This window comes from Macrotis lagotis, chromosome 1, assembly GCF_037893015.1.
Source record: "Macrotis lagotis isolate mMagLag1 chromosome 1, bilby.v1.9.chrom.fasta, whole genome shotgun sequence".
NCBI lineage: Eukaryota > Metazoa > Chordata > Mammalia > Peramelemorphia > Peramelidae > Macrotis > Macrotis lagotis.
The window spans coordinates 444,667,507-444,683,782 of record NC_133658.1 but is presented as its reverse complement, the minus strand read 5'-3'; the positions used below and the strand labels follow the sequence as shown (position 1 = coordinate 444,683,782).

The 16,276-nt window shown below is 34.5% G+C and overlaps 1 protein-coding gene across 5 annotated transcripts in view; it reads right to left on the bottom strand.

The window, feature by feature from the left end:
- BRMS1L (BRMS1 like transcriptional repressor) overlaps window positions 1–16,276 on the bottom strand; it is a 160,956-nt gene that overhangs the window by 15,904 nt on the left and 128,776 nt on the right. The gene's annotated exons all lie outside the window — the stretch shown is intronic.

The following is a 16,276-nucleotide window of genomic DNA, read 5'->3' as shown; positions in this document are numbered from 1 at the left end:
GCGGCTAGGTGGCACAGTGGATAGAGCACCAGCCCTGGAGTCAGGAGTACCTGAGTTCAAATCCAGCCTCAGACACTTAATAATTACCTAACTGTGTGGCCTTGGGCAAGCCATTTAACCCCACTGCCTTAAAAAAAAAAAAGATATTTTCTTGTAAATGGAAGGAAATTAAATGACCCAGTAAAAAACAAAAAAATAACATCAGGTGATTTCATCCACCCCAAAAGAAAGCAAAAAGGCATCTAGAAGTCCATTGGCTCATCAAAAAAGAGAACACAAGTGGAAGGAAACAAGACAAAAACCTTCCAGAATCATCAGAGACTTACCAGACACCTAAAGTCTATAAGCCTCAAGGCAGAAGGAGCAGAAGGCTGCCATGACAAAGTCCCAGGTTTAGTACATACACACAATATGGATCCTGGAATCATCTAGGAGTAGCAGCCATCATACATAAACACAGGAGAGCTCAGACTTTGACAACCCGGGATCAGGGGTTATAAAGTAATTAGCACTCTCTATTGAGAAGCCTTGAAGATTCAATACTCTGGGATTAAGATCTACTAGAGAGTTGAAAAATGCAGGTATGTTAAGATCTAAGGGCAATAATTAGAAAGGAAAATATAGAAAACCAAAAAGAAATAGAACTTATCTGTCCATTCCAAGACTACACAAAAGGAATGCCAAATAAGCTGAGAAAAGACAAGTATAGGTAGACTTAGACAAAAAATATAAGCAATAAGAACTCAGTGTAGTTGGCATATCTAAGCAGCACAGGACCTATGTAACCCTTTAGTAAGACATTCAAGATATAAACAAATATGTGTGTGTGTGTGTGTGTGTGTATAAATAAAACTGAAAACTATCCTCCTATAGAAAGTAGCAAAGGATATAAAGTTTTTAAAATAACAATTACAAACTATTAAGAACCACACGAAATAATATTCCAAATCAATAAAAATAAAAAATAAATCAAAACACACTTGAAGTTTTACCACATTCTCAGCAAAATGGCAAATATGACAAAAAACATTAATGTGAATGGGTAGGGAAGGCAGGCATGCTACTGCAAGGTTGGTGGAGTTATAAATGAACACAACCATAATGAAAAGCAATTTGGAATTATGCAAACAAAGTGACTAAAACATCTATATGCCATTTGTTGCAAAGAGTTCACTGTTAGGTATATAAACCCAGGAGGTCATTGACTAAAAGGAAAGTTCCATATTTACCAAAATAGCAGTACTTTTGGGAGGAATTGGAAATAAGTAGATGCCTATGAATTGGAGAATGGTTAAATAAACTGACTATAATGGAACTATTCCTGACAACAAGAAGTATAGTGAATGAAAAGTCTTATATGAATAGATGAAAATTAAAGTTAGAAGAACTTGGAAATATATACACAATGATTACTTTTAAATGGAAAGAGTAACAATAATAAAACAAATAAAGAATGTTGTGAAATAACTGAGAAGATACTGCTCCTCATTTTTTTTTGAAGAAATGAAGGTTCCACAGATATGGAACAAAATATATAACGTCAGATTTTAAAAAATGCTTTATTCAGTTTTGCTTAATATTTTTCTTTTCCTTTTTTCTTAAAAAAAAAACAATTCTTATTAAAAAGAATGACTTTATGGGAGGGAAAATGGGAAGGAATAAAAAAAGAAAATTTAGGCAATAAAAATATGTCAGTAAAAATTTATTTTTTATAAAAGAAATAGGAGCTGGGCAAGCAAGAGACCCAGTCAGATCAACAGTCAGGGAACACAGTCCCTTAGTATTTCATGTCAAATCCAGAAGAGTCAGGACAACTCCTAGGGTCTTGCAAAAGGCGGCATGACATCAGGAGGACCTGAGTTCAAATCAGACTTCAGACACTTAATAATTATCTGGTTGTGTGACCTTAGGCAATCCACTCAACCCCATCCCCCTAAATAAGATAAAAAAATTTTTAAAAATTTACTCCAGAATTGAAGTCTGAAAATTTAGAAGGGGTCAAACAGAAAGCAATGATTTAATGAGACAAAGAAAAATATTATTTTTAATATTATTTTACTTAAAGCAGCCAAAAGGAAAAAATTCAAGAACCAAGTAAGTAGAATAAGGATAACATTCTCTAAAGATGAGAAATTAGAATATGATATTCCAAAATTAATCTGAGAAAATCAGGAGGAAAAAAATGACCCTTAATGAAACCAGACTTCCAGATATTCCTGTTGAAAAGATAAGAAAGTGAGTAGAAATTTTGAGATGTAAATGCAGTTTAAAAAAAGCACAGAAAGGTGAATATATTTAATTGGAAGAGACTATAAAACCATAAGATGATAAACTTATTTAACCTTATAAAGTGGAGAAGAAACCTGTTATCCACAATTGTTGCTGTTCAGCTGCATTTCAATTGTGATCAGTTCCTAAAGGCCTCATTTGAAAAAAAAAAGATATTGGAGGGGTTAAGTGACTTGCTCAGGGTCAGACTACTAGTAAGTGTCTAAAGTCAGATAAGAACTCAAGAGGGGGGGGGGGGGGCTGAGCCAAAATGGCACATAAGAACAGCCTCTACAAATTATTTCAAAAAATCTGAAAATTATGACTAACTAAATTTTCAAGAGACAGAGTCCACAGAAAGATCCAGTGAGGCAATTCTCCAGTCCAAGGTAACCTGGAAAATAGTGTGAAGGCTCTGTTCCACGGGGTTGGAGGGGCAGCAGAGCACAAGGGTGAAGGAGCTTCAGCCTTCCAGGAACAACTCCAAGATGCCTGGGTCCCTTGGAGCACCAGCTCCTGGCAGCAGAAACAATTTCCTGACCTGCCACCACAGGGAACACCAAGCACAACTTGGAAGATCAGAGGAGTGACCTCCACCACAGCAAGTACTAAGCCCAGGACAGCATGGCCCTCCTCACCAGGGCCTTGGCACTCAGCTCAGCCCAGATCCCAGGAAATGGAAGCAGGCCCATGGAGCTGCCCAGCAGGAGCCAGCAGCACCCTGAGCTCTCAGCCCATGGAAGATAAGGGAGTGGAGGGAGACTGCCAAGATCTGTCCTCTGTCTCTAGGACAGGACTCTGGGGCTTTGACCACATTCAGACCAAGGTCACATTCTGGGGTCCCGGAGGGGAGAGCTTGTTGCCATTCAACAGTCCAGGAGAGAATACTAAGGTCCTTCCAGGGGTGTCTCAAAGATATTCAAAAGCTTAGGAAGCAACCCAAAACCAGGTACAGGCTGGGGAAATGAGAAAGAGGGGGAAAAAAGGAACCTGACCATAGACAATTACTTTGGTCCCATGGAAGACCAAAACATACAATATGAAGATGAGAAAGTCCAAGCTTCTGCATCTAAAGATTCCAAGAAATATAGAAGTTGGGCTCAGGCTATGACAGAACTCAAAAAAGATTTTGAAAACCAAGTAAGGGAGGTAGAGTAAACACTGGGAAAAGAAATGAGATGCAGGAAAAACATGAAAACAAAGTCAGCAGCTTAGTCAAGGAGATCCAAAAAATGCTGAAGAAAATATGTTAAAAACCAGTCAAATGGATAAAACAGTTTAAAAAGTTATTGATGGAAAGAATGCTTTAAAAAGCAGAATTGGCCAGATGGAAAAGGAGATACAAAAGCTCACTAAGGAAAACAAATCCTTCAGATGTAGAATAGAGCTAAAGGAAGCTGATGACTCTGCGAGAAGTGAAGGCACAATAATTAAACACAAAAAGAATAAAAAAACTGGAAGAAAATGTGAAATATCTCATTGAAAAAAACACCTGATCTAGAAAAGAGTTCCAGAAAAGATAATTTAAAAAATAATGGGGCTACCTGAAAGTCATGATCAAGAAAAGAGCCTCATTTTTAAAGAATTTCTAGGGACAGCTAGGTGACACAGTGGATATAATAGTGGCCCTGGAGTCAGGAGGACCTGAGTCTAAATCCAGCCTCAAGACACTAAATAATTGCCTAGCTGTGTGACCTTGAGCAAGTGACTTAACCCCATTGCCTTAAATAAATAAAAAAAATTTTAAAAAGAATTTCTACAGGAAAATTGCCTTGATATCCTAGAAGTAGAGTATAAAATATAGATTGAGATCATCCACCAATCTCCTCCGGATAGAGATCCAACAAAAAAACAACACCCAGGAATATTATAACCAAGTTCCAGAACTCCCAAGTCAAAGAGAAAATATTACAAGCAGCTAGAAAGACAAAATTCAAATATTATGGAACTACAGTCAAGATGAACCAGGCTTCAGCAGCATCTACATTAAGGGCTCATGGGGCTTGGAATATAATAATGCAGAAAGCAAAAGAGCTTGGAATGCAACCAAGAATCAACTACCCAGCAAAACTGAATATCCTCAACTATATACAAGTAAAAGGTACCATAGACAATAATGTAATTTCAATACTAAATATGCTGCTTACAAAAAACTCAATTGAAGCAGAGAGATACAAATAGAGTAAAGGAAAAGGTTGGAGCAAAATATATTTTGCTTCAGTGGAAGTGAAAAAGCAGGGGTGGCAATCATTCTCTCAGACAAAGCAACTGCAAAAATAGATACCATTAAAAGACATAAGGAAGGAAACTGTACTCACCTAAAAAGTACCATAGACAATAAAGTAATTTTAATATAAAATATGCATGTGCCCAATGGTGTATCATCCAAATTCTTAGAGGAGAAGTTGAAGGAGTTACAGGAAGACATAGACAGCAAAACTCTCTAGTGGGAGACCTCAACCTCCTACTCTCAAATTTAGATAAATCTAAGCATAAAATAAACAAGAAGGAAGTTAAGAAGGTAAATAGATTGTTAGAAAACCTACACATGATAGAGCTATGGAGGAAACTGAATAGGGATTGAAAGGAATACGCTTTCTTTTCTGCAGTACATGGCAGTCGCACGAAAACTGATGATGTACTGGGGCATAAAATACTAATAATCAATTGTAGAAAGGCAGAAATAGTGAACACATCTTTCTCAGATTATAATGCAATAAAAATCACATGCAATATTAGGCCAGGGAGATATAGACCCAAAACTAATTGGAAATTAAATATTCATTTTAAAGAATGAGTGGATCAAATAATAAATTATAGAAAGAATTAATTATTTCATCCTAGATAATGACACTAATGAAACAACATACCAAAACCTATGAGATACATTCAAGGCAGCTGTCAGGGGATATATTATATCTTCAAATGCTTGCATGAACAAATTAGAGAAAGAGAAAATCAATGAACTAAATATGCAACTAAAAAATTATAGAAAGAACAAATTAAAAAACCCCAATCAAATACCAAATTAGAAATTCTAAAAGTTGAAGAAAAAATTAAGAAAATCAAAAGCAAGAAAAGTATTGAACAAATAAAAAAAAAACACAGAATTGGTTTTATGAAAAAAGCCAAAAAAACTGATAAACCTCTGGTCAATTTGATTGAAAAAAGGAAGAAGAAAACCAAATAGCTAGTATCATAAATGAAAAAGGTGAACTCACCACCAATGAGGAAGTTAAAGTAATAATTCATAATTATTTTTGTGCAACTTTATGCCAATAAATCTGATACTTTAAGTGAAATGGGTGAATATTTACAAAAATATAAGGTATCCATGTTAATGAAGAGGAAATTGAATACCTAAATAACCATATCACAGAAAAAAAAATTCAAGGAGTCATTATTGAAATCCCTAAGAAAAAATCTCCAGGGCCACATGGAATCACAAGTGAATTCTATCAAACATTTAAGAAACAACTGGTTCCAATTCTATATAAACTCTTTGGGAAAATAGGGGAAGACAGAACTCTGCCTAACTCTTTCTATGAATGAATAAAGATGCAAAAATGTTAAGAAATTGAAAGAATTGGAATTGAGAACAGATGACATGAGAAGGAAGAGACATGAGGAGGAAGTTAAAGTAATAATTCAGAATTATTTTGCCCAACTTTATGCCAATAAATTTGATGATTTAAATGAAATAGAAAATCCAAAAAATCATCTAAAAACTACTAGAAATAATTAGCAGCTTCACAAAGTTGCAGGATATAAAATAAAGCCTCACAAATCCTCAACTTTTCTCTATATGACTAGCAAGATACAGCAGGAAGAGCTAGAAAAAGAAATTCCATTCAAAGTAACTTCAGACAATATAAAATATATAGCAGTCTACCAGCCTAGGCAGACTCAGAAACTGTTTGGAAACAATTATAAAACACCTCTCACACAAATTAAATCAGATTTAAATAACTGGGCAAACATCAACTGCTCATGGATAGGTCGAGCTAATATAATAAAAATGACAATTTACCAAAACTAAACTGTTTAGTGCCCTACCAATCAAAATTCCAAAAAATTACTTTAATGAGTTAGAAAATTGTAAGTAAATCCAAATGGAAAAATAAAAAGTCAAGAATTTCCAGGGATTTAATAAAAAAAAAGTACAAAAGAAGTCTACCAGATCTAAAATTATATTATATAGCATCAGTCATCAAAACTGTCTGGTACTGGCTAAAAAATAGAGTGGTGGATCAGTGGCATAGACTAGGTGCAATAGCAGGAACTGGTTATAGTAATCTGCTGTTGGATGATCCCAGAGTCCAGCTATTAGGATAAAAACTCTGTCTTCAATAAATCGGAAGTTCATATGGCAGAAACTTGGATTACACCAACACCTCACACACTATACCAAGGTAAGATCAAAATGGATACAGGATTTAGACTGAAAAAACAATATTATGAGCAAACTAGAAGATCAGGGAATAGTTCATCTGTCAGATCAATGGAAAGGGAAGCAGTTTATGATCAAGAAAGAGATGGAGAACACCATTAAAAATAAACTAGACAATTTTGACTATATTAAATTAAAAAGGTTTTTGTACAGACAAAACCACTGTAACCAAGATCAAAAGAAATGAAGTAAATTGGGAAAAAAAATTTACAACTAGTATTTCTGACAAAGGATTCTTTTCTGAAATATACAGAGAACTGATTCAAATTTTTAAAAAGACAAGCCATTCCCCAATTGACAAATTGTAAAAGGATATGCAAAGTCAATTTACAGATGAGGAAATCGAAGCAATCCATAGTCATATGAAAAATTGCTCTAAATCACTACTTATTAGAAAAATGCAAATTAAAGCATCTCTGAGGTACCACCTCACAACTCTCAGATTGGCCAATATGACCAGAAAGGGCAATGATCAATGTTGGAAGGGATGTGGGAAATCTGGGACACTAATACTATGAACTCATCCAACCTTCCTGGAGAGCAATTTGGAATTACATGCAAAGGGCAACAAAAATGTTCAAGCCCTTTGATCCAGCAATACCACTACTGGGTCTATACCCTGAAAAGATTATGAAAAAAGGTAAAAATATCACTTGTACAAAAATATTCATAGCAGCCCTGTTTGTGGTGGCAAAGAAATGGAAATTAAATGAATGTCCTTCAATTAGGGAATGACTTAACAAACTGTGGTATGTATGTGATGGAACACTATTATTCAATTAGAAATCAGGAGGGATGGGAATGCAAGGAAGTTTACAAGGAGTTGCATGAATTGATGCTGAGTGAGATGAGAAGAACCAGAATAACACTGTACACTCTAACAGCAACATGGAGGTGATGGTCAACCTAAATGGACTTGTTCATTCCATCAGTGCAACAATCAGGCATAATCTTGGGGTATCTATGATGGAGAATATCATCTGTATCCAGAGAAAGAATTGTGGAATTTGAACAAAGACCAAACACTATTACCTTTAATTTTATTATGTAATTTTATTATTTAATTTTGTAATCTCTTATACTTTATGTTTCTTCCTTAAGGATATGATTTCTCTCTCATCACATTCAACTTAGATCAATGCGTACCATGGAAACAATGTAAAAATTAACAAACTGCCTTCCCTGGGGGGTCGGGATAGGGAAGCAAGATTAGGGGAAAAATTTTTAAATTCAAAATAAATAAAACCTTTCTTTAAAAAAAAACTGAACATCTTCTCACAAGGGAAAAAAATGGACATTCAACAAAACAGAATTTCAAAAGTAACTGTTGAAACAACCAGAGCTGAACATAAAGTTTAATCTTCAAATACAGGACTCAGGTGAAGAATAGAAAGGGCATCTGAGAAGGGTAAATTATGAGAGACTTAATGATGACGAACTGCGTGTATTCTTGCATGGAAAGATGATACTGATAATACTCATATGAACCTTCTCATTTAATGGAGAAGAGAGAAGGAGCTTTTATAGACGAGGCACAGGAGAGAGCTGAATTTGAAGATATATTGTAAAAATGGAATCAATGGTTAAAAGGGAAATGTACTAGGAGTAAGAGAAAGGAGAGATAGATTAGGCTAAGATATTTCATGAAAAAGATATTTCATGTAGCTTTTGCAATGGTATGGAAGGGAAGAAGACGAGGAGGAATGAGGAAGCCTTCATTCTCAACAAAAATGGCTCAAAGAGGAAACAGCACATACACTCAATAGAGTATAGACATCTAGAAGAAAAAGGAGAGAAGGGGACAAGGGGTGGGGAGGGACGAATGTGGGTGATAAAGGAGAGGGTAGATCATAGTAGAGGATAGTCAGATATAACACATTTTCCTTTTTTACTTTTTCGCAAGGTGCTGGGATTAGTGGCCTGTCTGTGACCACGGGGCTGGGTGGTTGCTCGGTTTCTGGGGTGGGATTTGGATTTGGGGCCTCTTGGCCCCAGGGCCGGTGCTCTGTCCACTGCATTACTCAGTTGCCCCACAACATACTTTTGAAGAGGGACAAAGTGAAAGGAGAGAAAAAAATAATAGGTAGTGGAGAGGAATGGATGGAGGGAAAAACAAAGAGCAATAGCAACTGCAGAAAAATATGGAAGTAACTTTTATAATAGACTTATGATAAAGAATATGATCCATCTGAGACAGAGCTGATGGTATCAGAACATAGACTGTAACACTTTTTTTTCTCTTTCACTTTATTTCTCACGAGGTTTTATATTTTTGTGGGGGGAGGGCATATTATGTTTACTCTTAAGAATATTTTAGTAATGTTTAAATAAATTAAACAAAATCTTTTTTAAGACTGTTCACTAAGATGGTAGGTAATAAAGATGCTCACTAAAATAGTAAAAAAAGAAAAAAATTCAGGAAGATTAGTTTCCTGACTCCAAATCTAGTACTCTTATCCATTTCAGCACCTTTGCAGCCCTCTAAAAATCATAGGAAAAATTAAATAAGTCAATGACTCTCTCTCTCTCTCTCTCTCTCTCTCACACACACACACACACACACACACACACACACACACACACACACAAACGGAATAGTTTCCAAACTATTCTAATAGTTTGCTATTTGATCTTCCACAACAGTCCATTCTCCACTCAACTATCAAACTGATCTTCCTAAAGCACAGATCCTTTAACTACTGTCACCTTCAGAATCAAATAAAAATTCTATTTGGTTTTTTAAATCCTTTATAACCTAGATTTCTCCCATATATTCAGTCTCCTTATAACTTACTACAATTATAGATGATTCAGGAACAGTGGATTATTTGCTTTTCCCCCCAATTCCTGAAAAAGACATTCTATCTCCATACTCCATACATTTTCTCTAGCTGTCTCTTACCCATACCTGGAAGGTACTCTCTCCTTGTTTCTGCCTCCTGGCTTCTTGGGCTTCAAGTTCCAAATGCAAAAAGCCATTATGGTCCTCCTTATATTATCCAACTTATCTTACATATATCTTATTTGGAAACTGTTGTTTGCAACTTTCCTCCTTTTAGGAGAAAGCTCTTTGAGAGAAGTGACTGCCTTGTCTTTCTTTATATTCCCAGCACTTGGCAGTGTATGGCACACCTAGTAAGTGCATAATAAATTCTTATTGTCTTGATTTGAAAAAGGATCAGGATTGATTTTGTTCTGTTTTGATAGCTTTAGAAGAAAAGAGGAATATATTGGGGGGGAAAGGAAGAGAAATAAGAAGGCACTTAACTATCTCAATAGGTAAGAATCAAATGAAAAATACAAAAAAACAGAAGAACATTTTATATAAAATGGAAAAATAAAAAATAAAACTCAAACAGATTCATTCTCTCTCTCTCTCTCTCTCTCACACACACACACACACACACACACACAGTAAAAATACATTAAATTTAAGAGAAAATGGACAGGAGAGTAAGATCCAAAAGGAAAAGGAAAGAAAGAAAGAGTTAAAAACCCATGACTGGAAATGTGGCAAGAAGAAGAGAATAGGAGGAATGGAACAGAAGCAGATTGCCACAATTATAATTAGTGTTAAGCAAACTCTTTCATCACCTTCATCTGTGTAAATAGAAGACAAGAAATGTACAAAAAGACAAGTCAGGGGGATAAAATACAATAACCATCCTAATTGTGCACCTCAAAGACATAACTTCAGCCATAAAGTAGCAGAAGAGGACAGCAAAAGGAATAAGGAAATAGAATACAATAATGTGGAGTGAACTAGAAAAAGGTGTGAAATAAAGATTCATAGAGCATTATAGAAAGGGTCAAGTAATAAAACAGACATGAAGTGTTTATTTGAAAGCATTATTGTGATATGTACTTTTTGTGATTCACCTGAAGCATAAAGGATTGTTTCTATTAAAAGAAATAAGAATAGAAATTATATTTTGTTTAAAGTCAGATTAGATAATGAATCTATATCAGTACTTCTTATATACATATTTATGCCCTGAATGTCATAGCATTTAAATAATTAAAAGAAAAACACAACAAACTTTAGGGAGAAACACAATAAAAGTTTAATAACCTTGCATGACCTTAATATATTCATTTTTTACATGTCTATATATAAAGATAAAACAAGAAATAAATTAAGGAACTGAATTGAACTTTAGAATTCAGAGTTGTGGTGATTACTAAATAGGAAAAGCAAAAAGGTTAGGTGGACTTTCTGGGCCGAGCCAAGTTGGTAGCATGAACCTAGAACTTTTCCTGAAACAACTTTTAATGAAGCCTCTAAACAGACCCTAAAGCACCAAAAAAAGGAGGGGGGAGGAAGGGGGTGTGAGTGAGGAGGAGCTTAAATAAAAGTCAGTCTCACGTGAGTAAATGGTGATTATAGCCCAGAATAGGTAGGAGAGTTAGGAAATCAGTCGGAGGCTTACAATCACAGTACAGCTGAGGTCTAGGCTAAGCCAGCAGTATGGGAGGGCCCCAAACCCAGCTCAGAAGGCAGAGTTCAAGCCCAAGAATGCTAGAGAAAAATGGAGTACTAGATCAGGCAACCCTAACACAAGGAACAAACCATAAGCAAATGAGATAACAGAATGGAAAACCAGTGAACAGAATTCCCCACTCCTCACCTCCTCCAAACAAAAAGTTTGGGACTGTACTTGTTGTGCCCCAGAAGCAGAGCTCAACTATCAAAATGAGCAAAAAAAAAAAAAAAAGACAAAAAAGAGCAATAATGACACAGGAAGGATGACAATATCATCTCAGAAGAGCAAAGCAGTTGACAAAATACCTACATGTAAAGCCTCAAAGGGGTTTATGAATTGGTCTCAAATCCAAAAAGACCTCTTTAAAGAGTTAAGAAAGGATTTTAAAAATCAAAGAAGAGAGGAAGAAGGAAAAGGAATAAAAAATGATAATCATATAGAATAATTATAAAAATTTAATAAAAGTTAAAATGAATAAAGGGAAAAAGAATCTAATTTATCAAAATGTAAAGTTAGTCAAAATGTAAAGTTAGTCAAAAAACAAAGAAATATAACTCATCAAAAAGTAAAATTAGGGGGCAGCTAGGTGGCACAGTGGATAGAGCACCAGGCCTGGAGTCAGGAGGACCTGAGTTCAAATCCAGCCTCAGACACTTAACAATTACCTAGCTGTGTGACCTTGGACAAGTCCCTTAACCCCACTGACTTGCAAAAAAGAAAAAGTAAAATCAACCAATTGGAAAAGGAAAACAGTTCATCTAAAAGTAAAATTTGGAAATACAAATTTGGAAAATGAAATAAAAAAGCTATTTGGAGAAAATAAAACACTAAAAAATATAATGGGACAAATGGAAACTAATGACTCTATGAGACACCAAAATTCCATCAAACAAAACCAAAAGACTGAAAGAATAGAATTAAATGTAAAATCCCTCTTAGGAAAAAAAATCAATTGACCTGCAGAATAGATTTAGGAGACAGAATTTATGAATTATTGGTCTACCTGAAAGCCTTGATCAGAAAAAAGGGCCTGGACAACACCTTGCAGGAAATTATCATGGAAAACTGCTCTAATATCCTAGAATAAGAAGACAAAATAATTCTTAAAAGAATTCATCAATCTCCCCAAGAAAGAAATCCTAAAATAAAAATTCCAAGATTTAGGCCAAATTTCAGAATTCTCAGCTAAAGTAGAAAATCCTACAAGCAGTCAAAAAGAAAAAGATTTAAATACTAGGAAGACACAGTCAGTATTACACAAGACTTATCAGTTTCAACTTTAAAAGATTGGAGAATCTGAAACATTTGCCCATGGAGGGCAAAAGGATCTTGGATTACAACCAAGAATCTACTACCCTGCAAAATTTAGCATTTTCTTTCAGGGGAAAAAATGAATTTTCAATGAAATAGAGAATTGTCAAAGCTGACCTTATAAAAAGACCATAACAGAACAGAAAAATATCATCTTCAAATGTAATATTCAAAACATGTGTAAAAAAGTAAACAGAAAAGGGGTAAAAACATTAGACACTAAGATTTAACTGTCTGCATACAAGACAACAACTCTTGTGAATCTTGATAATTGTGTTTCTCTTAAGATAGTTAAAAGGAGCATACTTAGACAGAAGGTATGGGTATAAATTGATCATGAAAATGATGGTTTAGCTCATGAGGGTTATATTTCTATTGGGACGTTGGAGGGAGTGTACTTAGAGAGCATGGGTATAAGTGGATCACAAAGTTAAAATGGTTTACATGATGCTTTACCTTATGAAAGTTGTATTTCTCTAGGGACAGTTGGAGGGCATGTACTTGGAAACAGGGTGATTATTATTTGATGATGCTAATGACTTTAAAATTGTATTTAAAATAAGATAGTTTTGAGAGGAGTTTTGGACAGAGAGAGTATTTGGACAGAGGCTGTGGTTATAAAATGATGAGATAATGATGCTTATAAATCAAGCAAGAAAACTGTAATGAGTCCTTGAGAATAGTATTTCTATCGGGACAGATAAAAGGAGTATATTTTGATAGAGGATATGGGTATAAGAAAGGTATAAAACAATTAGGACATGCAAAGAAGGATTATAATGGAAGAAGAAGGAGAAGGCATTAGAGGATAAATAAAACCACATTAGGAGGCACAAAGAGGGGTGGCTAGGTGGCGAAGTGGATAAAGCACCGGCCTTGGAGTCAGGAGTACCTGGGTTCAAATCTGGTCTCAGGCCACTTAACCCCATTTGCCTTGCAAAAAAAACCTAAAAAAAAAAAAGAGGTACAAAGGAACTATAACAGTAGAAGGTAAGAAAGGAGGCTATAAGCACTGAATAAGTAGCACTCTCAAAAGATTTGATTCAGAAGGCTGCTAAGTTTGAAAGAGGCAGCAATCAGAAACAAGACATTGGTAAGGAGAGATAATTGGAAAGGAAAGAGAAAGGAACAAAGAAGACAGGGAAGATAGAATTGAGGGAAATTAAGAGTTAGTAACCCTATCTGTAAATGTGAATGGTATGCACTCTCTAATAAAATGGAAGCAGAAAGCAGAGTTGATTAAAACTCAGAATCATACAAAATGCTGTTTACAAGAATCACATTTAAAGCAGAAAGATAAACACAGGAAAAGGAAAATCCTAGAGCAGAATTTATTTTGCTTCAGTTGAAGTAAAGCAAGAACAGGTAGAGGCAGCTAGGTGGCACAGTGGAAAGACTACCAGCCCTTAAGTCAGAAGGACCTGAGTTCAAATTCGACCACAGACACTTAATACTTGCTTAGCTGTGAGACTTTGGATAAGTCACTTAACCCCATTGTCATTCAAAAACCAAAAGAAAAAAAAGAAAAGAATAGAAAGAATGGGCAGCAATCTTGATCTCAGAAAAGGCAAAAACAAAAATAGCAAGGAAAAACAGAAATTATATCTTCCTAAAAGGTACCACAGACAGTGAAATAATATCAATATTAAGAGTAGTGGTTGGTAAGCTCAGCTGGTTAGAGCATGATGCTAATAACAGCAAGGTCACAGGTTTGATCACCATATAGGCCCATAGGCAAAAGGAAATATTTAGGGCAGTTAGATGGCATAGTAGATAGAGTACCAGCCTTGGAGTCAGGAGGACAGGAGTTTGAATCCGTCTCAAACATTTGACTCTTACTATGTGACCTTGGGCAAGCCACTTAATCCTGATTGCCTCATATCCACAGCCATCTTCAGTCATCCTAATTTATATATAGTCACTGGACCAAGATGGCTTTGGAAGAGAAAGTGAAGCTGATGACTTAGCAGAGATACCCTTCACTCAAATCCAATTCATGTGCTTGTCATGGCATGACCTCCCTAATTTTGTGATATTCTTCAGAAATGAAGAACAAACAATATTATCAATATTAAACATATATGGAACAAGTTCTTAGAAGAGAAGCTAAATGTGTTACAGAGAGACATAGACAGCAAAACTATATTAGTGAAGGACTTTGACCTCTATCACAGAGAATTAGATAAATTTAACCACAAAATAAATAAGGAGGAAGTTAAGAAGGTAAATAGAATATCAGAAAAGTTAGATATGCTAGGCATCTGAAAAAAAATTTTATGGGGATAGAAAGGAATATACCTTCTTCTCTGCAGCACTCGGCACCTACCCAAAAATTGACATATATTAGGGCATAAAAATCTCACAATCAAATGCAGAAAGCCAGAATATTAAATGCATCCTTTTCAGATCATGATGCAATAAAAATTACATGTAACAAAGGATCATAGAAAGATGAACTAAAAATTATATGTAAAGTAAATAACCTAATTTTAAAGAATAAGTGGATCAAACAACAAATCATATAAATAATCAATAATTTCATCTAAGACAATGACAACAATGAGATATCATACCAAAACTTGTGGGTTGCAGCTAAAGCAATTATTAGGGGAAATAAATCTCTAAATTCTTACATGAATATAAAATATAGAAAGAGGAGATCAATAAATTGGGCGTGCAACTAAAAGAGATAGATAAAGAGCTAGAAAAAGAACAATTTAAAAATCCCCAACTAAATGTCTAATTTAATTCTGAAAATCAAAGGAGAAATTAATAAAATTGAAACTTGGAAAATTATTGAACTAATAAAACTAAGAATTCATTTTATGAAAAAAATTAAAATAAATAAACTTCTGGTTAATCTGATTAAAAAAAAGAAAAAACCAAATTACCAGCATTAAAAATGAAATGGGTGAACTCCCCATAAATTAGGAATAAAATAAAGAATAATTCACAGTTATTTTGCCCAAATATATACCAACAAATCTGAGTATATAAGTGAAATGGATATTTATAAAAATATAGATTACCCATATTAGCAAAAGAAGAAATAAAATACTTAAATAACGCTGTTTCAAAAAAGGAAATTGAAGAAACCACTAACAAAATCCCTAAGGGAAAAAATCTATAGGATCATAAGGATTCACAAGTGAATTCTATGAATTTTAAGAACAATTAAAAACAAATTCTGATTCTAGATAAATTATTTGAAAAAAATAGGTAACAGAGTTTTGCCAAATCCCTTCTATGACACTAATATAGTACTCATACCAAACCAGAAAGAATCAAAACAGACAATATTAGGGGAAAAAATCAGCAATATTGAATTTATCAATAACAAAACTAACAGAAGTCCTGATTATCTCAATAGATGCTGGAAAAGATTTTGACAAAATAAAGCCCACATTCTTGTTAAGAACACTAGAGTGCATAGGAATAAATGGAATTTTCAAAACCATCATCAAGCATTATAGAGTAATGGGGATAAAGAAGAAGCATTCCCATTAAGAGAAGGGGGTGGAACAAGGATGGCTATTATCACCTATTATTCAGCACTATATTAGAAATGTTAGCTTTAGTAATAAGAGTACAAAAATAAATTGAAGGAACTACAATAGCAGTGAGGAAACAAAACTCTGTTAGCAGATAATATGATAGTAAACCTACAGAATCCAAGAAAATCAACTTAAAAACTACTTGAAACAATTAACAACTTTGGTAAAGTTGCAGGATAAAATATAAACCCATATAAATTATTAGGATT